The 25,487-nt window shown below is 41.4% G+C and overlaps 1 non-coding gene across 1 annotated transcript; it reads right to left on the bottom strand.

The window, feature by feature from the left end:
* Positions 1–4,058: 4,058 nt before the first annotated feature.
* Positions 4,059–4,182, bottom strand: LOC130024509 (small nucleolar RNA SNORA31). Its single transcript, XR_008792588.1, has one exon. It is a non-coding gene; the product is annotated as a small nucleolar RNA SNORA31 (small nucleolar RNA).
* Positions 4,183–25,487: the final 21,305 nt, after the last annotated feature.

The following is a 25,487-nucleotide window of genomic DNA, read 5'->3' as shown; positions in this document are numbered from 1 at the left end:
GTGCTGAATCCTTTGCGGAACCCTGCTTGCTCGCATGGTTGTCCTTCATCTAGTGTTCTGCCAATCCTATTCAGGATGACTCGAGTGAACAACTTGTAGATGACAGACAACAGGCAGATCGGGCGATAGTTGCCAATGTCATGGATGTCTCCCTTCTTGAACAGTAGTACGGTCCTGCTGGTTTTCCATTGGGACGGAACCTTGCATTCAGACAGGTAGCGAGTGAAGAGCCGAGCCAGTGTATTGATGAGTACTGACGGCAGGTTCTTCAGGTGTTCAGGTCTGACCTTGTCTGTGCCGGGTGCTGTTTGTTTCTTTACCGACGAAATGGCGTGTCGGATTTCGGAGGGGAGAACGTTGGGAACAACATACCCATCCTGTGGAATTTGGTATGTTGGCAAGTGGACATGGCTATCGAAGAGATTTGAGTAGAAGTCATGGATAATCTTCTCCATTGCCGTTCTGGAGGATGTGATGGATCCATCAGGACGTCGGAGGGCAGTCATCTTGGTCTTATAGTTGGCGAAGGACAGGCGGGCCTTACGAATACTTTTCCCGGCTTCTGCCGCATCTACCAGTACTTCTGCTCTTCTCTCTTTGAAGTCTTCCTTGATCGCATCTCTGCACTGCTTTGCAAGCTCGGACGTTAGCTTGCGGTTGCCTGAGGCATGCGCCAAACCACGCTGGCGAATTAGCTCAAGAGTTTTCGAAGATAGGCGACTTTTTGTGGCTATCTCTCTCTTGGCGTTCCTCGCACATTCATGGAGGTGCTGAACCAGTCGATCGTATTCCTCGTCAATGTTGTCAACAATGGCATCTTCCCATGTTGCCGCAATAGTACCAAAGAGTTCCCAGTTGGTGGTCATTCTGGGAGTTCTCTTTTTGAACTTTGCAGCCCTTTCTCCCCGCTCTGTGAAGTAGAATTTTGCACGAAGGAGACGGTGGTCCGATCCCGTTCGAAATTTTGGGACAACAGCGACATCAGTCAGGCAAAACCGTAGATTGAATATGATGTGGTCTATTTCGTTGTGGAATCGTCCACCGGGAGACTCCCATGTCCAACGTTTAGATTCTGCCTTCTGGAACTGTGAGTTACCATGGATGGTCTTGGTCGACATGATGAACTCTGACAGTCTCTCACCCTGTTCGTTCCATTCTAGGCCATGGGTCCCGATGTGAAGTTCTTCAGCTGATCTTCTCGGTCCTATCTTGGCATTAAAATCACCCACAATGATCTTGTAGAAGGTGTGGTCTTCTTTATAGAACTTCTCTAGCTCCATGTAGAACTTCTCGATTTCTCTTTCATCATAATGAGATGTTGGTGCGTAGACAACGAAGATAGAAACTGCAGGCAGTGAGCCACATCTATTCAAATGTAAACGTCCGATTCGGGTTGTTAGGCATTCGAATGAATCAATGCTCTTGGCCAAGTTTGTGTTGACAAGGACACCGATGCCTCCAACACCTCTTTTATCACATGTTCCGAGGAACAATTCTTCTCCAGTGTCGGAAGAGCCTGGCAAGCTATCCGCTGTGTATTCGATATGCCAAAACCAGTAACTACAACTGGTCTCATTCACCTGACCCTGAAGGCTTCACCGACATGGCAGCACTGAGAAGGATGAGAAAGAAGAGGCCGACAAAATCTCAAGGCCGACCTAGGCTGCCACAACGAAGGAAGACAAAAATGATCGTCTGTACTTTCAATGCATGTACTCTAGCATCAGATGCATCCATCGAGGATCTGATGGTACAAGCGCGAATGATCAAGTACGACATCATTGGTCTGACCGAGACAAGAAGGCACGAATCTCACCATGCCGTTTTCGACACCAAGAAAAAGTTCATGAAAAATGAACTAGTCCCTAACGTACCATTTGCTCTCAACGGAACAAACATCTCCGAATGCAGCAGTTATGTGTACCTGGGTTGAGAACTCAACAAGAGGAACGATTTGGCGCCAGAACTGTGCAGGAGGAAGGGTGGCATGGAGCGCCTTCAAGAGCATCGAAGAAGTTCTTAAGCAGACAAAGAACCTCTGGCTCTGGGCACCGCTTTTCCACTCTACTGTTCTTCCTGTGCTAACATATGCATCAGAGACCTGGGCCCTACGAAAACAGGACGAGAACGCTATTTGGGTATCCCAAAGAGAAATATAAAGAGCTATGCTTGGAGTATCACACTTCACTAAAGTTATAGAAGGAATCCAGAGTTCTGACCTCTGTCGACAATCAAGAATCAGGGACACTGTCTTGTTTGGCAAGGGGTCAAAAATCAGATGGGCCCGACACATAATACAATTTAGAGACGACCACTGGACTGGAACTTTTACAGACTGGATTCTACGGGAAGTCAAAAGGATGCATGGTCGCCCACCTATGAGATGGTCAGACTTCTTCGTCAAAACCCTGAACAAATGGTTTGAGGCTCTTCATGTTCCTGGAGCGAGCAGATGCCACTGGGCTACTCTGGCATGCAACAGGGACAAATGGAGATGCTACTGGCTCCCACTTGAGCAAATCGAGGATCAAAGGGATGACAAGTGACGCTTTTAATCAGAAGGAGGTTAACAATAACTTAGGAAAGACATCAGGATGCTTTTTTAAAAAAACTGAATCACCATGGGATACAGTTACAAGTTTTCATATTTGAGTTTCAATCATACAATGGTCAAACACCTCCACCAGTGCACATTCTCCACCACCAATGTCCCCAGTATACCTCCCTTTCCAGCCCTTCCCCTGCCTCCTTGGCAGACAATTTCCCCCATACTCTCTCTCTACTTTTGGGTATTATGGTTTTCTTTTTTTTTAATTTTTTATTATTTATTTATTTATTTATTTTTATTATCATTTTTTTTTATTAGTGAAACACCATGAGGTACAGTTATAGACTTATAAATTTTTGTGCTTGGGTTTCAGTTATACAATGATCAAGTACCCATCCCTCCACCAGTGCCCATCCTCCCCCACCACGGGCCCTAGCATCCCTCCCACACCCCATCCTCCCCCGTCCCACCCTGCCGCTGTGGCAGGGCATTCCCCCTTGTTCTCTCTCTCTTCTTTTGGGTACTGTGTTTTGCAAGAGAGGCGTTGAGTGGCAATCATGTTTTGTATCATGTTAAGCGAAATGAGTCAGAAAGAGCGGGATAGACACAGAAAGATTGCATTCATCTGGGGAACATAAAGCAACAAAACGGGAGACTAACACCCAGGAATGGCTGAGATTAGTACCAGGAATTTTGCTCCATGACTTGAAGGCCAGCCACATGTGCTAGGTGAAAAGGAAGCTCAGATAGAGAAGAGAGCACCAAATAAAGGGTGTTGTGAAGACCCTCCCAGGATATTATGGTTTTCAATACAGATAATGAGAGGTTATCACATTTGGTCCTTTATCTACTTTCATCACACGTCTCCGATCTCGAATGATTCCTCCAGCCATCATTGTCTTAGTGATCCCTTCTCTATTCCAGCTGCCTTCTCCACCAGCTCATGAGACAGGCTTCCAACTATGAGGTAATATTCCTGGTCCTTGTGTCTACTGTCCTTGGGTGTCAGTCTCATGTTATTTTATTTTATTTTTTAAAAATTTTATTGAATCACCATGAGATAGGTACAAGCTTTCATGTTTGAGTTAAAGTAATCACACAATGATCAAACACCCAACCCTCCACCAGTATATTTTATATTTCACAAATGAGTGCAGTCCTTCTAGTCTGTCCCCCTCTTTCTGACTCATTTCACCTTGCATGATACTCTCCATGACCATCCACTTATAAGCAAATTTCATGACTTCATCTCTCCTAACAGCTAAATAGTATTCCATTGTGTAGATGTACCAAAGTTCAAGATGCTTTTTTAAAGTAAGAATATGTTGCAGAGAAAGTTTGTGTTTTTTTTTAAAGCTTTCCTACTTATGTGTATGTATCCTTTGAAAAAACATATCTAATTTTTATCTCTGGTCGTCTTGGGGGACAAAGATGGAGAAAATTTCTCATTTTTCTATATTTCTCTAAACTCTCAAGTTGTGCTGACAGTGGCCATATGCTTCAATTAATTAATTTTAGCTATTCTCCCCTGACTGCCATAGAGACAGACAGAAATTGCTGGATTTTTTTTCTTTTGATTCTAGTGCAAACCATAGAGTAACAGCAAATTGTTTGAAGTCTATCGGTGGACGCAGCGGCACATACTTTAAATCAGTGGTCAACATAAGTGCTATCACCTCTGTACCACAGCCACATCCTCAACCAAGGGACAGAGGAGAGTAGTGCTTCCTCTCACCTAACATTTAATAATTCATAATCCTTATAAGGAATTTTGTTCTTCATCAACTCATTCTGGGATCATCAGATGTTTTGTTTTTGTTTCAGCGCCCCATCAGTAATGCTCAGAGCTTACTCCCGGCTCTGCCTCAGAGATCACTCCTGGCTGGGCTTGGGGGACCATAGGGGGTTCTGGGGATCAAACCCAGGTCAGCAGCATGCAAGGCAAGCACCCTACCTGCTGTATTGTCACTCCAGCTCTTGGGATCATTGGATTTTTGCGGATCTAGTGTTCCAAAGGAAGGACCCACCTTCCAGAGGAAGACAGTTTGGGTTCTGCTTAAGTTTAAAGATGAGATTGGTTACTGGGTGATTTGGTCTCCTCATAAAACCTACTAGTTATGGAATGGAGGTAATAGTGCTTTAGAAGGATGATGACTTCTGATTAAGAAGGGAAATGGTTCCGCTACTTCAAAACGGTAGTAAAAAAGATTAAGTTTACAGGGTTTTTGTTTTTGCATTGGTAAAGCAAGGTAGGCTTTATTAAATGTTATTTAGAAAGATATGAAGGGAGATTTAGAGGGTGAATTAAATTTTTTAAGTTGTTCATAATGATTTATTACATTCAATATTCCAACGCCAATCCTACCACCATTACACATTCCCACCATCATTATTTCAAATTTTCCCAACCACCACCCATGCCTGCCCCAGGAGAAGGCCCTAAATGATTTATCTTGTATTGTTTGTTATGATTAACTCACTAAAATGATCAACATAGATATCCTTAGAAGAAAGTGCCTGAAGATTGTTAAATCTCACCCTGGAGTTTTTTTTAAAAAAAAATTTATTAGTGTTTTAAATTTTTATTTAGTGAAACACCATGAGGTACAGTTGTAGACTTACAAATTTTTGTGCTTGGGTTTCAGTTATACAATGATTGAGTACCCATCCCTCCACCAGGGTCCATTCTCCACCATCAATGATCCCAGCATCTCTCTCACACCCCATCCCCCAAAGGCCCCCCCCCTCGCCTCTGTGGCAGAGCACTCCCTTTTGTTCTCTCTCTCCTATTGAGTGTTGTGGTTTTCAAAAGAGGCATTGAGTGGCAATCATGTTCGGTCTATAGTCTACTTTCAGCATGCATCTCTCATGCTGGGAGGATCCTCCCAATACCCTTTATTTGGTGCTCCCTTCTCTATCTGAGCTGCCTTTTCCCCTAGCATGTGCAGCTGGCCTTCAAGCCATGGAGTAAACCTCCTGGTACTTATCTCATCTATTCTTGGGTGTTAGTCTCCTATTTTGTTACTTTATGTTCCCCAGATGAATGCAATCTTTCTATGTCTGTCCCTCTCTTTCTGACTCATTTCTCTTAGCATGATACTTTTCATGTAGTACCACTTGTATGTAAATTTCATGACTTCATCTTTTCTAACAGTTACACAGTACTCTATTGTGTAGATGTACCAAAGTTTCTTTAACCAGTCATCTATTCTTGGGCACTCAGGTTTTTTCCAGATTCTGGCTACTGTAAACATTGCTGCAATGAACAAACAAGTGCAGATGTCACTTTGACTATTCTTTTTTGCCTCTCTGGGATATATTCTCAGAAATGGTATTGTGGATCAAATGGGAGCTCAATTTCTAATTTTTTGAGAATCATCCATACTGTTTTCCAAAAGGCTGAACCAGTCAGCATTCCCACCAGCAGTGAAGGAGGTCCATTTCTCGCCACTAGCGCACCAGCACCAGTTGCTTTTGTTCTTTTGGATGTGGGCCAATCTCTGTGGTGTGAGGTGATATCTCATTGTTGTTCTGATCTGCATCTCCCTGATGATTAATGATGTAAAGCATTTTCTCATGTGCCTTTTTGCCATTCAGATTTCTTCTTTGAGAAAGTTTCTGTTCATTTTGTTGCCCCATTTTTTGATGGGGTTGCATGTTCTCTTCTTGAGGAGTTCAACCAGTACTTTGTATATCCTTGATATCAACTCCTTGTCGGATATGTATTCGGTGAATATTCTTTTCCATTCTGTAGACTGTCTTTGTATTTTGGTCACTGTTTCTTTTGAGGTGCAGAAACTTCTTAGTTTAAGATAGTCCCATTTACCTATCTCTGTTTTCACTTGCTTGGCCAGTGGCGTGACATCTTTGAAGATATTGTTAGCTTCAATGTCATGGAGGGTTGTGCCAAATTTGTCTTCAATGTACCTTATGGATTTTGGTCTGATGTTGAGGTCTTTAATTCATTTTGATCGTACTTTTGTACACGGTGTTAGACAGAGATCTGAGCCCATTTTTTTGCATGTAGCCATTCAGTTTTGCCAGCACAATTTGTTAAAGAGGCTTCCTTGCTCCACTTCACATTTCTTGATCCCTTATCAAAGATTAGATGATCATATGTTTGGGGGGAGATGTCAGTATAGTCAACCCTGTTCCATTGGTCTGCAGCTCTGCCTTTGTTCCAGTACCATGCTGTTTTAATTATTACTGCTTTGTAGTAGAGTTTGAAGTTAGGGAGGTTGATTTCTCCCATTATCTTTTTCCCAAGAATTGTTTTAGCTATTCGTGGCGGCTTATTGTTCCATATAAATTTCAGGAGTGTTTGCTCCATTTCTTTGAAGAATGTCATGAGTATCCTTATAGGGATCGCATTGAATTTGTACAATGCTTTGGGAAGTATTGCCATTTCGACAATGTTAATTCTCCTGATCCATGAGCAGGGGATATATTTCCATTCTCTCGTGTCCTCTTTTATTTCCTGAAGTAGCATTTTGTAGTTTTCTTTGTACAGATCCTTTACTTCCTTAGTTAAGCTGATTCCTAGGTACTTGTTTTTCTGAGGCACAATTGTGAACGGGATTGTTTTTTTCATGTCACCTTCTTCTCTCTCACTATTTGCATACAGGAAAGACAGGGACTTTGGGGTATTGATTTTATAGCCTGTAACTTTACTCTACAAGTCTATTGTTTCTAGGAGCTTCTTGGTAGAGGCTTTAGGGTTCTCTAAGTATAGTATCAGATCATCTGCGAATAGTGAGAGCTTGATTTCTTCCTTTCTTATCTGGATGACCTTAATATCTTTTTCTTGCCTAACCACTATTGCAAGTACTTCCATTACTATATTGAACAGCAGTGGAGAGACTGGGCATCCTTGTCTCTTCCCTGATCTTAGAGAGAAGGCTATATGTTTTTCCCCATTGAGGATGATGCTTGCTGCAGGCTTGTGGTAGATGGCTTTAACTATATTGAGGAAAGTCCCTTCTATACCCATTTTGGCGAGGGTTTTCATCATAAATGGGTGCTGGATCTTGTCAAATGCTTTCTCTGCATCTATTGATATGATCATATGGTTTTTATCTTTTCTTTTGTTGATATGATGGATTATGTTGATTGATTTCTGAATGTGAAACCATCCTTGAATCCCCGGAATGAATCCCACTTGGTCATGGTGTATGATCTTTTTGATGAGTTGTTGAATTCTATTTGCTAGTATTTTGTTGGGGATCTTTGCATCCATGTTCATCAGGGATATCGGCCTGTAGTTTTCTTTTCTTGTGGTGTCTTTGTTTCCTTTTGGTATTAGAGAGATATGGGCTTCATAGAAACTGGGAGAGTTTCTGTTTCTTCAATTTCCTGGAAAAACTTGAGAAGAACTGGCAATAGGTCCCTTTAAATGTTTAGAAAAATTCGGTAGTGAATCCATCTGGACCTGGGCTTTTGTTTTTGGGGAGGCTTTTGATTACAGTTTCAATTTCCTTGATGTTAATAGGTCTATTCAGGTACTCTAGATCTTCTTGATTCAGCTTTGGGAGACTATAGGAATTCAGGAATTTATCCATTTCTTCTAGGTTCTCTTGTTTCGTGGCATACAGACTTTCAAAGTAGTCTCTGGTGATCTTTTGAATTTCTTTGGTTTCTGTTGTGATATCCGCCTTCTCATTTCTGATTCGGTTTATTAGGGTTCTCTCTCTCTCTCTCTTTGTGAGTCTTTCTAGTGGTTTATCTATCTTGTTTATTTTCTCGAAGAACCAGCTCTTGGTTTCACTGATCTTTCGGATTGTTTTTCTGGGTTTCCATGTCATTGATTTCTGCTCTACGTTTTATGATCTCTTTCCTTATGCCTGATTTGGGCTCCTTTTGTTGATCCTTTTCTAAGATCTTGAGCTGTGAGGTCACGTTGTTTATGTGGGCCCTTTCGTCCTTCCCGAGAAATGCTTGCAGAGCTATAAATTTTCCCCGAAACATGGCTTTAGCTGCATCTTATAGGTTGTGGCACCTCGTGTCTTCAATCTCATTTGTTTCCAGGTATCTTTTAATTTCATCCTTGACTTTCTTCCTGATCCACTCATTGTTCAACATTGAGTTGTTTAATTTCCAGGTGTTTGGTTTGGTTCTCCGTGTCTTGTGTGAGTCACTTTTATTCTCAGTGCATCGTGGTCTGAAAATATTGTTGTTACTATTTCTATCTTCCTGATTCTATTGAGATATGTTTTGTGTCCTAGCACATGGTCTATTTTGGAAAATGTTCCATTTGCACTGGAGAAGAATGTGTATTCTTTCTTTTTGGGGTGTAAATCCCTGTATAAGTCTATAAGCCATCTCTTTTCTATTTCTTCCTTCAGACCCAATGTCTCCTTGCTGAGTTTTGTTCTTGTTGATCTATCCAGAGGTGATAAAGTGATGTTGACGTCTCCGGCTTCTATTGTGTTGCTAGCAATGTCCTCCTGAAAATCTGTTAGCAGTTGTTTTAAATATTTAGCTGTTCCCTCATTAGGTGAGTATACATTTAAGAGTGTGATTTCTTCCCGTAGTACGTATCCCTTGATAAATAGAAAATGGCCTTCGCTATCCCTTCTAATCTTTTTCAACCTGAAATTTATGTTGTCGGATACTAGTATGGCCACCCCAGCTTTTCTGAAGGAACTGCTTGCTTGCATGATTGTTTTTCATCCTTTCAATTTGAGTCTGTGTTTGCTTTGACTGTTAAGATGAGTCTCTTGTATGCAGCAGAATGTTGGGTTATGTCTCTGAATCCATTTTGCCACTCTGTGTCTCTTAATTGGTGAATTTAGACTGTTGACATTGGGAGAGATTATTGTTATAGGGTTTTGTGTCATCTTTCTGTAAAGGGTCTGAAGTGCTTGTAGGGTTTGTCTTGTCTTATAGTAGTCCCCTTAGCCCTTCTTTTAGGTTTGATTTCGAGTCTATGAAGATCCTGAGCTGCTATTTATCCACAAAATAGTGTACCATTCCTTCAAGTTTGAGTGAGAGTTTAGCCAGATAGAGTATTCTTGGTGAAACGTTCATTTCAGTGAGTTTTTTCACTATATCCCACCATTGCCTTGGGCTTGGAGGGTTTCCTCTGATAGGTCTTCTGTGAATCTAAGGGGTGCTCCTTTGTATGTGATTTCCTTCTTTGACCTTGCTGCTTGCAGTATTGTGTCTCTATCTGCGGCATCCATGATTCTGACTATGATATGTCTTGGAGTGTTTTTGTTAGGGTCTCTTTTAGCTGGCACCCTTTGGGCTCCTTAAATCTGAATGGCTGCATTGTCCAGCTCTGGAAATTTTTCAGCAATGATGTGTTTAACCGTGGCTTTTTCAGTGGGATTGTTCCTCTGACCTTCTGGTACTCCATTGATTCTAATGTTGTTCCTCTTGGAATCATCTCCTAGGACTCTGATTTGCTCTAGAGCTATTTTGAGGTCTCTTGTCATTGTCTGTTGTTGCCTGTTGGGTTCGTGCAGTTGATCTTCCAGCTCACTGATTCTGTCTTTAGCTGTGGTCATTCTATTGTTGAGGGCACAGACTGAGTTTTTAATTTCATCTACAGAATCTTTAATTCGTGACATTTCTGTGTGTAGCTTTCCAATTTCTGCTCTCATTCCTTCCCGTAATTTCTCAATTGTTTCTCTCATGTCCTCCTTTAATTTACTGGGTATCTGTCTCACTGTTTCATTGAGTTCATTTAACATTTTCATGACTTCATATCTGAATTCTTTCTCAGAGAGGTCCCTTAGATTAGTAGCACCTACTGAGGCTTCTGGACTCTTTTCATCGTCCTCCCCACGTGGTGGGGATTTGCATCATTTCTTCATGTTGATGTGTAGGTATGGGGAATGAAATGTTACACAAGATTTCTGGGTATGAGTAAACTACTTGTGGCCGTGTGAGCATCCGCCCGCCCAAAATTAGGCCAAACCCCACTTCTACAGAGGTCACGTCCACTTCTGCAGAGGTCACGCCCCTCCCCGGTACCTGCTATGTGTGGAGATACAAACTGGGGGGTGGGGGGAAAAAGACTGGCACAGCGTTGGGGATGAACAGGAAGAGGCTCAGGGATGCTGAGTGTCCCAGGGTCCTAAAGGACACCTTGGGCATGTGTGTGGAGAAAGCCAAGTCCCAGGTTCGAATACTGACAGATAAACTCTCACCCTGGAGCTATTAAGCCCTTGTATAAGAGGTTACTAATATGTTGTTACAGGTTAAACCTTGTATGTTAATATTTTTAAAATTTTTTTAATGACTCACCATGAGGTACAGTTACAGGCTTATAAACTTTCATGATTACGTTTCAGTCATACAATGATCAAGTACCCATCCCTCCACCAGTACCCATTCTCCACCACCAATGTTCCTAGTATCCCTTCCACCACTCCCACCCCATCCTCCCACTGCCTCTGTGACAGGCACAATCCCTTTTACCCTCTCTCTCCTTTTGGGTGTTATGGTTTACAATACAGGCATTAAATGGCCATCATGTTCAGTCTATAGTCTACTTTCAGCATGCATCTCCCATCCCAAGTGAGCCTTCCAACCATCCTTTACTTGGTGGTCCCTTTCCTATATCAGCTGCCTTTTCCCCCAGTGTGTGAGGCTGGCTTCCAAGCCGTGGAGCTATCCTCCTGGTCCTTATCTCTATTATTCTTGGGTGTCCACATATGAGTGCATTCTTTCTATGTCTGTTTCTCTCTTTCTGACTCATATCACTTAGCATGATACTCTCCGAGGACTGGAGCAGGAAATGTGTTTGCCTTGCACGTGGCAGACCTGGGTTCAATACCTCCATCTCGGAGAGCACAGCAAGCTACGGAGAGTATACTGCCTGCACGGCAAAGCCTGGCAAGCTACCGTGAAGTATTCAAAATGCCAAAAACAGTAACAATAAAAAATCTTACAATGGAGACATTACTGGTGCCCACTTGAGCAAATAGATGAACTACAGGAGGACAGTGCTACAGTGCATGAGATACTCTCCAGGTTGATCCACTTATATCAAATTTCATGACTTCATATTTTTAATGGCTGCATAGTATTCCATTGTGTAGATGTACAAAATTTCTTTAACCAGTCATCTGTTCTCGGGCACTAGGGTTTTTTCCAGATTCTGGCTATTGGAAACAATGCTGCAATGAACATACAAGTGCAGATGTCATTTCTAGTATACTTTTTTTGTATCTCCAGGATATATTTCCAGAAGTGGTTATTGCTGGGTCAAATGAGAGCTCAATTTCTAATTTTTTGAGAAACGTCCATACTGTTTTCCAAAAGGGCTGAACCAGTTGGCATTACCACCAGCAGTGAAGGAAAGTCCTTTTCTCCCTTGGATGTAGGCCAGTCTCTGTAGTGTGATGTGATATCTCATTGTAGTTTTGATCTGCATCTCCCTGATGATTAGCGATTAAGAGCATTTTTTCATCTGCCTTTTGGCCATTCGAATTTTTTCTTTGAGAAAATTTCTGTTCATTTCATCGCCCCATTTTCTGATGGGATTGGATGTTTTCTTCTTGTAGAGTTCAGCCAGTGCCTTGTATATCCTTGATATTAACCCCTTATCAGATGCGTATTGGGTGAATATCCTTTCCCATTCTGTAGGCTGTCTTTGTATTCTGGTTATTGTACAGAACAGAAGCTTCTTAGTTTAAGATAGTCCCATTTGTTTATCTCTGTTTCCACTTGCTTGGTCAGTGGCGTTTCATCTTTGAAGATACCTTTAGCTTCGATGTCATGGTAAGAGGAAAATTTATAGCTCTGCAAGCATTTCTTAGGAAGGAAGAAAGGGCCCACATAAATAACTTGACTTCAAAGCTAAAGATCTTAGAAAAGACCAACAAAAAGAACCCAAATCAGACATAAGGAAAGAAATAATAAAACTTAGAACAGAAATTAACGACATGGAAACCCCAATAAACAATTCAAAATCTGGTTATTTGAGAAAATAAACAAGATTGATAAAACACTAGCAAGACTCACAAAGAAAAAGAGAGATAGAGAACCCTAATAAACCGAGTCAGAAATGAAAAGGAGGACATCACAACAGAAACCAAAGAATTCAAAAGATCATCAGAGACTGCTTTGAAAGACTGTATTCGGGGGCTGAAGCGATAGCACAGCGGGTAGGGCTTTTGCCTTGCATGTAGCCAACCTGGGCTCGATTCCCAGCATCCCATATGGTCCCCTGAGCACCGCCAGGAGTAATTCCTGAGCAAAGCCAGGAGGTAACCCCCGTGCATTGCTGGGTGTGACTTAAAAAGCAAAAAAAAAAAAAAAAAAAAAAAAAAAAAAGGTCTGTATTCCATGAAACAAGAGAACCTAGAAGAAATGGATAAATTTCTGGATCCCAAGGCATCCCCCGGATGCCGGGAGACAAAATAGCTCTGAGCCTCTCTGCCTCTCCCTTTCTGTTGCCCAAGCTGAGCTGGTTTCTTCTCCCCACCCAGTCTTTACTCCCCTGACACACACCAGGTACCCGTGGGGTGCGGTCACTTTAGAAGTGGGCGTGACTTTTTAGAAGTGGGCGTGGCCTAACATGAAGAAACAACGCAAATCCCCACCACAGGGAGAGGACAAGGAAACGAGTCCAGAAGCCTTAGTAGGTGCTAGCCACCTAAAGGACCTCTCTGACAAAGAATTAAGATATGAAGTCATCAAGATGTTCAATCAACTCAATGTTAGAAAAGACGAAGTCATGAAATTTACATACAAGTGGTACTACATGGAAAGTATCATGTTAAGCGAAATGACTCAGAAAGAAAGGGATAGACATAGAAAGATTGCATTCATCTGGGGAACATAAAGGAACAAAATAGGAGACTAACACCCAAGAATGTCTGAGATTAGTACCAGGAATTTTACTCCATGGCTTGGAGGCCAACCACACATTCTAGGGGAAAAGGGAGCTCAGATAGAGAAGGGAACACCAAATACAGGTGTTGGGAGGATCCTCCCAGGATGGGAGAAGCATGCTGAAAGTAGACTATAGACCAAACATGATTGTCACCCATTGCCTCTTTTGCAAACCACAACACCCAATAAGAGAGAGAGAATAAAACGGAATGCCCTGCCACAGAGGCAGGGTGGGATGGGGGGGGATGGGGGGAGGGATACTGGGATCCGTGGTGATGGGAAATGGGCACTGGTGGAGGGATGGGTATTTGATCATTGTATAACTGAAACCCAAGCACAAAAATTTGTAAGTCTAAAACTGTACCTCATGATGTCTCTAATAAAAATTAAAAATTAAAAAAAAATTAAATCACCATGAAATATAGTTACAAAGCTGTTCATGATTGGAAAAAAAATTTCTGGATCCCTATAATCTCCCAAGGCTGAACCAAAAAGATTTGGAATACCTGAATAGACCTATTACTATCAAGGAAATTGAAACTGTAATCAAAAGTCTTCCCCAAAGCAAAAGCCCAAGTCTAGATGGATTCACTACCAAACTCTTCCTAACATTTAAAGAGGACTTATTTCCAGTTCTTCTCAAACTTTTCCAGGAAACTGAAGAAACAGAAACACTCCCAAACAGTTTCTATGAGGCACTTATCCCATAATTCCAAAAGCAAACAGAAATACCCCCCAAAAAAGAAAATTACAGGCTGATATCCCTGATAAACACGGATGCAAAAATCCCCAACAAAATGTTAGCAAATAGAATCCAACAACTCATCAAAAAGATCATACACCATGACCAAGTGGGATTCATCCCGGGATTGCAAGGATGGTTTAACATTTGGAAGTCAATCAACATAACTCATCATATCAACAAAACAAAAGATAAAAACCACATGATCATATCAATAGTTACAGAGAAAGCATTTGACAAGATCCAGCACTCGTTTATGATGAAAATTCTCACCAAAATTGGCATTGAAGGAACTTTTCTCAATATAGTCAAAATCATCTACCACAAGCCTATTATCCTCCATGGGGAAAAACTAAGAGTCTTCCTTCTAAGATCAGGAACAAGACAAGGATGTTCACTCTCACCACTCCTATTCAATATAGTACTGGAAGTACTTGCAATAATGGTTAGGCAAGAAAAAGATATCAAGGGCATCCAGATAGGAAAGAAAGAAATTAAGCTCTCACTATTTGCAGATGATATGATACTATATTTAGAGAACCCTAAAGTCTCTACCAAGAAGCTCCTAGAAACAATAGACTTGCATAGTAAAGTTACAGGCTGTAAAATCAATACCCCAAAGTCCCTGGCTTTCCTGTACGAAAATAATGAGAGAAGAAAGTGATATGAAAAAAGCAATTCTGTTCACAATCATGCCTCAGAAAATCAAGTACCTTGGAATCAGCTTAACTAAAGAGTAAAGGATCTGTGTAAAGAAAACTACAAAATGCTACTTCAGGAAATAAAAGAGGACAAGAGGAAATGAAAATACCCCCCCCCGTTTATGAATTGGGAGAATTAACATTGCCAAAATGGTAATACACCCCAAGGCATTATATAGATTCAATGCAATCTCTCTGAGGATATCCATGGCATTCTTCAAAGAAATTGATTAAACACTCCTGAAATTTATATGGAACAACAAGCCCCACAAATAGCTAAAGCAATTCTTGGGGGTGAAAATTGGGAGGCAGAACTGGAGCGATAGTACAGTGGGTAGGGCATTTACCTTGCACACGGCCAACCCGAGTTCAATCCCCAGCATCCCATATGATCCCTTGAGAGCCGGGTGTGACTCAAAAAGCAAACAAACAAACAAAAAAGTTGGGAAGCATCACCTTCCCCAACCTCAAACTCTAATACAAAGTGGTAATAATGAAAACAGTATGGTATTGGAACAAAGGCAGATCCACAGACCAATGGAACAGGGATGAATATTCTTACACACACCCTCAAATACATGATCATCTAATCTTTTATAAGGGAATGTGAAGTGGATCAAGGAAAGCCTCTTTAACAAATGGTACTGGGGGTTTGGTGCTGCCAGCAGGTCAATCTGTACCTGTGAGGCGAGTGCATTAGCAGCCTTTAGACTTCTGATACCCCCAAATTGCTGCTGTGCCTTTGGCCAGATCCCAACAATTTGGGGCCAAGTTTACCAAGAAAGTAAACGGCCAAAAGTTAGGTATGTGGGAGACATACCTACAAACCACCTCCAGTTCAGTTATACAATGGAGGCAAGGCCTCTCTGGTTCCTGATCAAACTGGCTCCTGATCAAGCTGCTTAACGGCCATGATCCAAGAGACTCAGCAACAAATCTCGGAACCCAGCAGCTTTTGGCAGAAATCCCTCCAGATTTAATTGTTAAAATTTTGGAATTCCAAAATAACGTGGCCACCACTGTGGCCACGTGACATATGTTATTCATAACCAGCAATAGAAAACAAATTGTCAACAAATAGAAAACAAACGGTTGCCTTTTCTGCAGATCTGAGTGTTGGGGTAAAATCCCAAATGAATAATGGTGGGTCTGGGGTTGAAATATTGAATGAAATCAAAGTAGAGAGAGAGTAATGTGGAAATCATCTGCCCCATAGTTAGGGGCAGGGTGTGGGATGGGGGGGTATGCTTGGGTTTTTGGTGGTGAAGTATGGGCACTGTTGAAGGGACTGATGTTTCATCATTGTATGACTGAGACATAAACCCAAAAGCTTTGTAACTGCTCTCACGGTGATTCAATAAATTTATAAAAAAGAAAAAAATAGTAAGATGGAGTTCTTGCCCAATTCAATCAGCCTAATCAATGGCTGAATAAATAGCAATACTCCTACATTTAAAAAAATGGTGCTGGCAAAACTGGACAGCTACATGCAAAGAAAAAAAAATGGGCTCAGACCTCTACCTAAGACCATGCACAAAAGTCAGATCAAAGTGGATTTAAAACCTCAACATCAGACCAGAATCCATTAGGTACATTGAATAAAAGGTCAGAAGTACATGTATGAGAGAGAACAAAGGCTTCTCTAGAATGAAAATAAACAAGCAAAGAAACATACAAACGAGAGAGACCTAGTCAAGGGAGAACACGGGCTTGAGAGCAAGCCCTGAATCAGTTCCTGAGATTCTCTGGAATGTCACATAACACTCCCATGTTCAAAAAGAGAAAGGTCAACAGTGAATTGTGGTGTTCAATTCACTGGACCAATAAGGACTTTGGTGATATGCAAGTGAAGTTTTGGGTCATCCCATCAGGTTAAGAAATCCTGACTAGCTGAGGTGCTGGGAGAGGATTAAGGGGTCATGGAAAAGGTGATAGATGATGGATGCTTTGATTAACAGTTGTGAAACAACACACAGCTAAAACAAAATTTAGGAAGGAAAAGGTTAATTATAAATAAGTGGCAATTATAAATTATAATTATAAATAAGTGGCAAGGGAATTATATCTCAGGAGGAAAGACTTAACAAAAGAGTTAACAAACAAACTTAACAAACAAAAGACTTAACAAACAGACAAAAGACTTAACAAATAAAACAAACAAACAAAAAAATAGGTAGTCAAAGGAAACTTCTGCAAAATTATCAGCACCAATAAGTTTTTTTCCCTCCATACCTGACAGTACTTTGGGCTGACTCCTGGCAGGGTCAGGGGACCATATTGGGGTGCTGGGTATTGGACACAGGTTGGCAGAGTGCAAAGCAAATGCCCTACCCACTGTACTATTACTCCAGCCCTCACTAACAAGTTTTTAAAGAAAAATTCTATAATGACCATAGCTAATAAGTTTTAAAAATTAATGTAGATTTTGCAATAAAGTTATAATAGTGTTTAAGTCTAAAGTATTGATGTACAAAGTGACTGTACACCTATGACAAAGCTTTCAGGACTCTGTCAGGGACTAGATAAAGGAGATAGACAGGGTGAATATTTTGGGAGGATTTTTTGTTTGTGTTTTGTTTTTGGTGAAACAAGATAGTTTGGGTTTTTTGTTTTGTTTTGTTTTTTGGCTTTTTGGGTCACACCCAGGGATGCACAGGGGTTACTCTTGGCTCTCCACTCAAGAACTACTCCTGGCGGTGTTCAGGGGACCATATGGGATGCCATGGATCAAACCTAATTCAGCTACATGCAAGGCCAGCACCCTACCTGCTGCACTCTTTCTCCAGCGCCCAAAGCTCTTGCTTTTTATTGAAACTTATTGAATTTTTATTGAATTTTTTTTGAAATTTTCAATTTTTATTGAAACTTATTTAGAAAATCATGAGGGAGAGAAAGAGAGAAGTAAAAGTTTGAAAGAGAATACAGATTTCTCCAGAGTGGAAATAGACAGGCAAAGAAACATTGAGAAAAGCAAGAGAGATGCATGTTCAATAGAAAATACGGTCTTGAAGTGCAAGTCAGGATCAGTAGTTTATGGTATCTTTAAACCCAGAATGTTGGTGCCCAGAAGCAGAATGCTCTGTGATGAGGTGTGTGTATGCATGCGTGCGTGCGTGCGTGCGTGCGTGCGTGCGCGTGCATGTGTGTGTGTGTGTGTGTGTGTGTGTGTGTGTGTGTGTGCTGTATTTGCTCTGTCTCTGCTACCTCTCCTTGAAGAACCTTCCCTTGAGATAGCCCATTATAAAGATGTTCCTTCCAGTATACTAAGATCTTCAGTTGCATGAAAGTCTAGGCTGGATAGATTAAGATAGGCATATGACCAAAGAATGTTCTTCTTCTGATGATGATTACTCGTCTAAGCAATAAATATTGTACGCGGAGGATAGTTGTGATATGTCTATGAGGCTGTTAGCCTCCTGACCCAATGCTTTTTTTCTCTTATTTCTTTTAATCTGTGTGACATGGCATCCCTGCTTCAGGCCTATTCATCGGGGCCTGTTCCTGGCAACCCTTCACCATAGGAGACACTGTTCTTGTGGAGACACTGTTCCTATGGTTGAGACACAAGAACAGTGTCTGGTATAGTCCAGTTTTCATTTCCCACCATTTCTTCCCCACTGTTGATTGACAGTTTTAGTTTTGGTGCCTATAGTTACCTTCCTTTACCACCACCAACACGCCCTATACTCTGCCGCTATGCCCTTGTGTTACTTCTGGTTTTTATCTTTCTGCTCATGATGGCAAAACAGCACTTCTCTCACATGAGTATCATATTCACAAAAGGTCAAAGAGCATCTTTAGTGTCAGCATTTCAAAACTGGGAGATAAAGTTGTTTTTCTTAGGCTGTCAGCAATTTACAGGAAATCCTCAGAGTTTAACTTATGTTGGCGGCCAGAAGAGAACTGTTTTTCAGTAAAACACAATTTATCAGAAAAGTCCTACCAACTCTATTGTTACATATCCAAAATCAGAACACTTCTCACCACTTCCATTCACATACCACCACCATCTCTCACCTGGGTGTTACGGTAGTACTTTGTCTGGATTCTTTCTTTCTTCCCTAGTTCCCTTTTATAAAAATTTTGACTTTTCATAACACAAACATCAAACTGTTACAGTTAACATATGTCAAGTTATTATTCCTTTTCTATGACCCTTCTAAACTCTTTTTTTGTAAGTGAGAACAAGAACTTACGAGGGCCTGAAAAGAACTGGCCATTCCTTACTTCCCTTGAGCTCTTCCACTCCTTGTTAGAGCACTTCTCTGAATTTTACTTTCTCTGGTAAATGGATGATCCTTGCACACACCAGGAGTCTCCCACAAAGGGCATTTCTAGTTGCTATGCCCTCTGTCTGGAACACTCTTTCTCTTGGAGCTCCTCCATGACTTTGTCCCCTACTATTTCAGATTTTGTCTTTTTTTGTTTCCTGTTTGTTTGTTTTTGGGTCACTATCTCTCCAGCCACCACACTACTCTAGACTTTTACTCAGTTCTACTTCCCGGTAAGATCTTTCTTGTTACCATGTACATATTAGACATATTGGGGCCAGAGAGAGAGGACAATAAGGGCACATGCCTTGCATGCAGCCAATTGGGGTTCAGTCCCTGGTACTCCATATGGTCCCCCAAGCCATCCCAGGAGCGATCCCTGTGTGCAGAGCCAGGAGTAATCCCTAAGCACCACTGGGTGGTGGCCCCCAAAACAAAAACCGACAACAAAAAATTTTGCCTTATCTCTCCTTTCTGCTATATTTGTCTCCACCTACCATCATGTGACATTATATATACCCTAATTTGTTTATTTTTATATTTCTTCCTCTAGAACATAAGCACTATGAAGTCAGTTTTGTGTGTGTGTGTGTGTGTGTGTGTGTGTGTATGTGTGTGTGTCAGTTCACTTATCAAGTAGAGCACCTGGTAGATTGTAGACCTCAATAAGTGCCTGCTTGTTGAATAGATGAACAGTGCATGTAAAAGTGAATGGAGATCAGGTTTGGGTCCACAGTGATGAGACACGCGGGGCCTCATGGGATGGGAGTGGAACTGGCCCTTTCCTCCCTGCCCCAACAAGACCCCAGGTCGCTGCCCACCAATGGCCTCTCTGGCTCCTGAACAAGCTGCTTAACGGCCTTGATCCAAGAGACTCAGGAACAAATCTTTGAACCCAGCAACTTTTGGCAGAAATCCCTCCAGATTTAATTGTTAAAATTTTGATTTTCTTTAAACAGGTCCTTTACTTCCTTAGTTAAGCCGATTCCTAGGTACTTGATTTTCTGGGGCACAATTGTGAACGGGATTGTTTTCTTCATGTCACTTTCTTCTCTTTCACTATTTGCGAATAGGAAAGTCACGGATTTTGGGGTATTGATTTTATAGCCTGCAACTTTACTATACAAGTCTATTGTTTATAGGAGTTTCTTGGTAGAGGTTTTAGGGTTCTCTAAGTATAGTATCATATCATCTGCCAATAGTGAGAGCTTGATTTCTTCCTTTCCTACCTGGATGACCTTATTATCTTTTTCTTGCCTAAGCGCTATTGCAAGTACTTCCAGTACTATATTGAACAGCAGTGGAGAGAGTGGACATCCTTGTCTCATCCCTGATCTTAGGGGGAAGGCTCTCAGTTTTTCCCCATTATGGACGATGCTTGCTGTAGGCTTGTGGTACATGGCTTTAATAATTGTTAAAATTTTGGAATTCCAAAATTGTGCAGCCACTACTGTGGCCATATGACATCATATGTTATTTATAATCAGCAATAGAACACAAATTGTCTACGGTTGCCTTTTCTGCAGATCTGAGTGTTGGGGTAAAATCCCAAATAATAATGGTGGGTCTGGTGTCAAAATATTGAATGTAATGAAAGTAGAGAGAGAGTAATGTGGAAATCATCTGCCCTACAGGCAGGGGGAGGGTGTGGGATGGGGGTGTATACTGGGGTTTTTGGTGGTGGAGAATGGGCACTGGTGAAGAGATGGGTGTTTCATCACTGTATGACCGAGACTTAAACCCTTTGTAAGCAGCTTTGTAACTGCTCTCACAGTAATTCAATAAATAAATTTATAAAAAAGAGAAAAAATGGGGCTGGAGCGATAGCACAGTGGGTAGGGCATTTGCCTTGCACGTGACCGACTCGGGTTTGATTCCCAGCATCCCATATGGTCCCCTGAGCACTGCCAGGAGTGATTCCTGAGTGCAGAGCCAGGAGTAACTCCTGAGCATTGCCGGGTGTTGACCCAAAAAGTAAAAAAAAAAAAGTAATGTGGAGTTCATGCCCAATTCAATCTGCCTAATCAATGGCTGAATAAATAGCAAGACTCCTACATTAAAATAATTTTTTAAAAAAGTGAATGGGGAAGCAGACTGCATTATTTGTGGAAAGAATGCAGAAGTGTTGATTCATGTGTGGATACAATGCAGTACTATAGTAGACATAGAGAGAGCTAACAGATGAGCTACCCTCATTAGGAACCATAATGCTTTGCAAAGTTAATATGATCTGTGTATCACTTCCTCTCTAGTTTACAACCTTGCTGGAATGGTCTGAGTCTGGTGACTGAATAGGGTTGGCTTAGAAAGGGCCTTTTTTCAGTCCAGGGCTGGACAACTCCAATGGACAACTCAGTTTAAACTCCCAGAACCCCAGTTGGATGGGCTGAAGCTTAGGGGTCTTCATAGCTGTTTTCCTCATGCCTACTCTACCTTCTTTCATAATTTTACCTCTTCCTTCTCTATCTTCTTTCCAGTTCATTTCACAGGTACTAAAACCTGGCGAATAACCTGCAACCCAACTTCAGTCTTACCATTTGCTTTCCAAACCTAAACCTGTGACAAATACTGATCAAAATATCAAATAACACAGCATTGGAGAGATAGCACAGCAGGTAAGACACTTGCCTTGCTTGCAGCTGAGCCAGGTTCAATCCTTATATGTTCCCTGAAGTCCCTCCATGAGTGATCCCTGAGCAAAGAGCCAGGAGTAAGACCTGAGAACCACTGTATGTGGCTCCCAAACCAAACACACACACACACACACAAATAAAATAACAAAACTAGAAAAAGTTTATCAATGAGAAAATGCTTAATAACTAATGGTATATACTAGTGAAATGAGATGAAAAAGCAAAAAAAAACTGAGGTGATATAGAGAAATTTTCTTGATATATTGAAATTTGAATGGGAATAAAGCAAGTTGTAGAAAACAATTGTATTTACATAGAAAATATAGTGTAGGCACTAACATAGTGGTAGGTTGCCCACAGCTACAGTCATGTTGACTCACCCACACTGCCTTGCTCTACTGATTCACAACTAAATCTCTGAGAACATGCATGCCAAGCAGTTAAAATTCATAAACACACAGGTCCAGGCTGAGAATTCTGGGTTGCTCTGGGTGGAGAGGTGAGTCCTTGCCCTGCAGAAGCCCTGACAACCGTACCCACAACCCAACTACACTGATGATTCCACTCTACCACTTCACTAATACTTTTTACAGAGACACCAAACTTCAAAAAATTTCAGGTACTCCTGGTGTCCAGGCTGAGAACTCTGGAGTCTTTTCAACTCATTGGCCCAGACCATTGATCACAAAATGTCTGGATACCTCCCAAATTGTCAATACAAAAATTCTAGTAGGAACACACCAAATTACATGGACAACACATCCTTAACAACACAATGGTACGATAAAATAATTTTCACGTTTTCTCTTAGTGAAGTATTTTTGATAATTCAATTTAGTTGCAACAAGCAATATAAAATAAATTATTGTGTGCCTGCTTTGGGGGCAGGCTAGGAGGGTAGTTTGGTTAATGGGGACAGAGGTGGAGGAATGCTCACTTTGGCAGTGGAATTGGTGTTCAAACACTGAAAGCCCACAACAACCATAGTATGAATAACTTTGTAAACCACAGTGCTTAAATAAAGTATCTTACTTACAAAAAAAATATACCAGCGGAATGTTAGCTAAGAATCCCCAGTAAGGTCCCCAGAGTTTCTGGAGCACCACTTGGGAGTACACCCTGAAAAAATAATAAAATAAAGGAAAACCTTAAAAAAATTTTAAAAAACAGTGTATTTATCCTTCCTCCTTTTCTTCTTTCTTTCTCCCTTTCTTCTTCTCTTCTACCCTTCTTCCTCATACTTTTTTTTTTAATGTAGGAGTACTGCTATTTAGTCAGCCACTGATTAGCTGATTGAATTGGGGATGAACGCCACCTTTTTTTCCCCGTAATTTATTTTTTTCTTCTTATATTTATTTATTGAATCACTGTGGGAAAATTTACAAAGCTTTCAGGTTTAAGTCTTGGTCATACAATGATCAAACACTTCACCAGTACTCATTTTTCACCACCAAGAACCCCAATTTACCCCCCTCCCACCTCTCCCAATGCCTGTGCTTCCTCACATTTTCTTCCTGCCTCTTTCCCTCTCTCCCTTCCTCTTTCTCTCTCTCTCCCTTCTGTTTCTTTCTCCCTTCCTGTCTCTCTCTTTCTTTCTCTCTTTCTTCCTTCCTTCCTTTCTTTCTTTCTTTCTTTCTTTCTCTCTTTCTTTCTTTCCTTTTTTTTTTGCTTTTTGGGTCACACCTGGCGATGCACAGGGGTTACTCCTGGCTCTGCACTCAGGAGTTACTCCTGGCGGTGCTCAGAGGACCATATGGGATGCTGGGAATCGAACCCGGGTTGGCCGCATGCAAGGCAAAGGCCCTACCTGCTGTGCTATCTCTCCAACTCGTCTTTCTTTCTTTCTTTCTTTCTTTCTTTCTTTCTTTCTTTCTTTCTTTCTTTCTTTCTCTCTCTCTCTCTCTCTCTCTCTCTCTCTCTCTCTCTCTTTCTTTCTTTCTTTCTTTCTTTCTTTCTTTCTTCTTTCCTTTCTTGTATCTTTGAGGGTTCAGGGCTACTACTTGTTCTATGCCCAGGAGTCATTCTGGGGATCCTATGGTGTCAGGGATTGAACTAGTATCTTCCCTTCCCTTCCCTTCCCTTCCCTTCCCTTCCCTTCCCTTCCCTTCCCTTCCCTTCCCTTCCCTTCCCTTCCCTTCCCTTCCCTTCCCTTCCCTTCCCTTCCCTCCCCTCCCCTCCCCTCCCCTCCCCTCCCCTCCCAATATCCCTTCCGCCACACCCACATCCCCTCCTCTCCCCTCCCCTCCCCTCCCTTCCCCTCCCCTCCCTTCTTCTGCCCCTCTCCTTCCCTCCCTTTCTTTCTTGACAATGCTCAGAACTTACTCCTGCTTAACACTCAGGAATTACTCTTTTTTTTTTGATAAACGAGCTTTTAAATTCGTTTTCAAGGTTTTTAAGGACATTTCCCTATGAGCTCTAAAAAAAAAAATAGCACTTTATGACAAAGGAATTGTATGGAGGGGGGAGAAGATGCCAGAGGCAAATCAGTTCAAGTCAGTAAGTTCCGATTCAATATTTAACTAAAACTGTTTCATCAAGTACGTAAATCTTTCTTGCATTTTACGGTGACAAGAATAACAAAATTCATATAAACCCAAGAAGAAAAGAAAACTATGTAAAAATCTCCAAAGTGGTGTTCAGGAACTTAGCAATGTGTGCTTTACAAGCAGAAGGGTTCAAAGCTAATAAGCAAAACATTCTTTTTTTTTTAACTCCTCATTTTGTCAATTTTATTTTATTTTTATTTTTTAAATTGAATCACCGTGAGATACAGTTACAAAACTCTCATGATTGAGTTTCAGTCATACAATGATCAAACACCCATCCCTCCACCAGTACGCATTTTCCACCAGCAATGTTCCCAATATCCCTTTCGCCACACCCACCATTTTACCCCCTGCCTCTGTAGCAGGTACCTTACTTCTTACTATCTCTTTCTTATGGGCATTATGCTTTGCAATACAGATACTGAGAGGCCGTCAGATTTGCCCTTAGTCTACTTTCAGCACACATCTTTTATCCCAAGTGATCTCGCTAACCATCATTGACTCAGTGGTCTCTTTTCCATGCTGCCTTCTCCCCAACACTTGAGAAAGGCTTCCAAACCATGGAGTGATTCAGGAATTACTCTTTTTTTTAATGAGCATATTAAAAAGTTTTTATTCTTTTATCTCTAGTCATCATTTTTACTGCTATACTTGTTCTAACTGGAATGAAATGTCCTTTAAATTGTATTTTGTCCGAGTAACCCATCAAAATTCAGAATGAGCAATCCCACTACAGATTACAAGCTAATAAATAAATAAAAACACATCATGATCACGATTAGATCCAGGAATTACTCTTGAAGGTCCTCAGGTCTGTGGACTGAACCTGGGTTGGTCTCAAGCAAGGCAAGTGCTCTACCTTGCTATCTCTCCAGTTCCTGAAACAGAGTTTTCTGTGTGCTCCCACTCACTGAGCTATCACTCAGCACCCCCTTGTCTATCTTTCTGATGTAGGTAGGTAGATAGGGAAAGATCCTGGCAATGAAACTCAGGTCAACAAAACTTCTGGGAGGAAAATTCTAAGGCTGACCACCCTGAGGATATGAATAAGACCCTGAGGAGATTGGACCCCTCCCCATGAAGGAAATTCCTTGAGCACTCTCAGACCTCTCCCTTAATCTGATTAACTTTAGTGATTCAGCCCAGAGAAGACCATCACCACTCCCCAATCTGCCCCCCTCACCTCCTTAGCAATGGACTT

This window comes from Sorex fumeus, unplaced genomic scaffold, assembly GCF_029834395.1.
Source record: "Sorex fumeus unplaced genomic scaffold, SorFum_2.1 ptg000028l, whole genome shotgun sequence".
Classification (NCBI taxonomy): domain Eukaryota; kingdom Metazoa; phylum Chordata; class Mammalia; order Eulipotyphla; family Soricidae; genus Sorex; species Sorex fumeus.
This window is presented reverse-complemented; position numbering and strand designations above follow the sequence as displayed.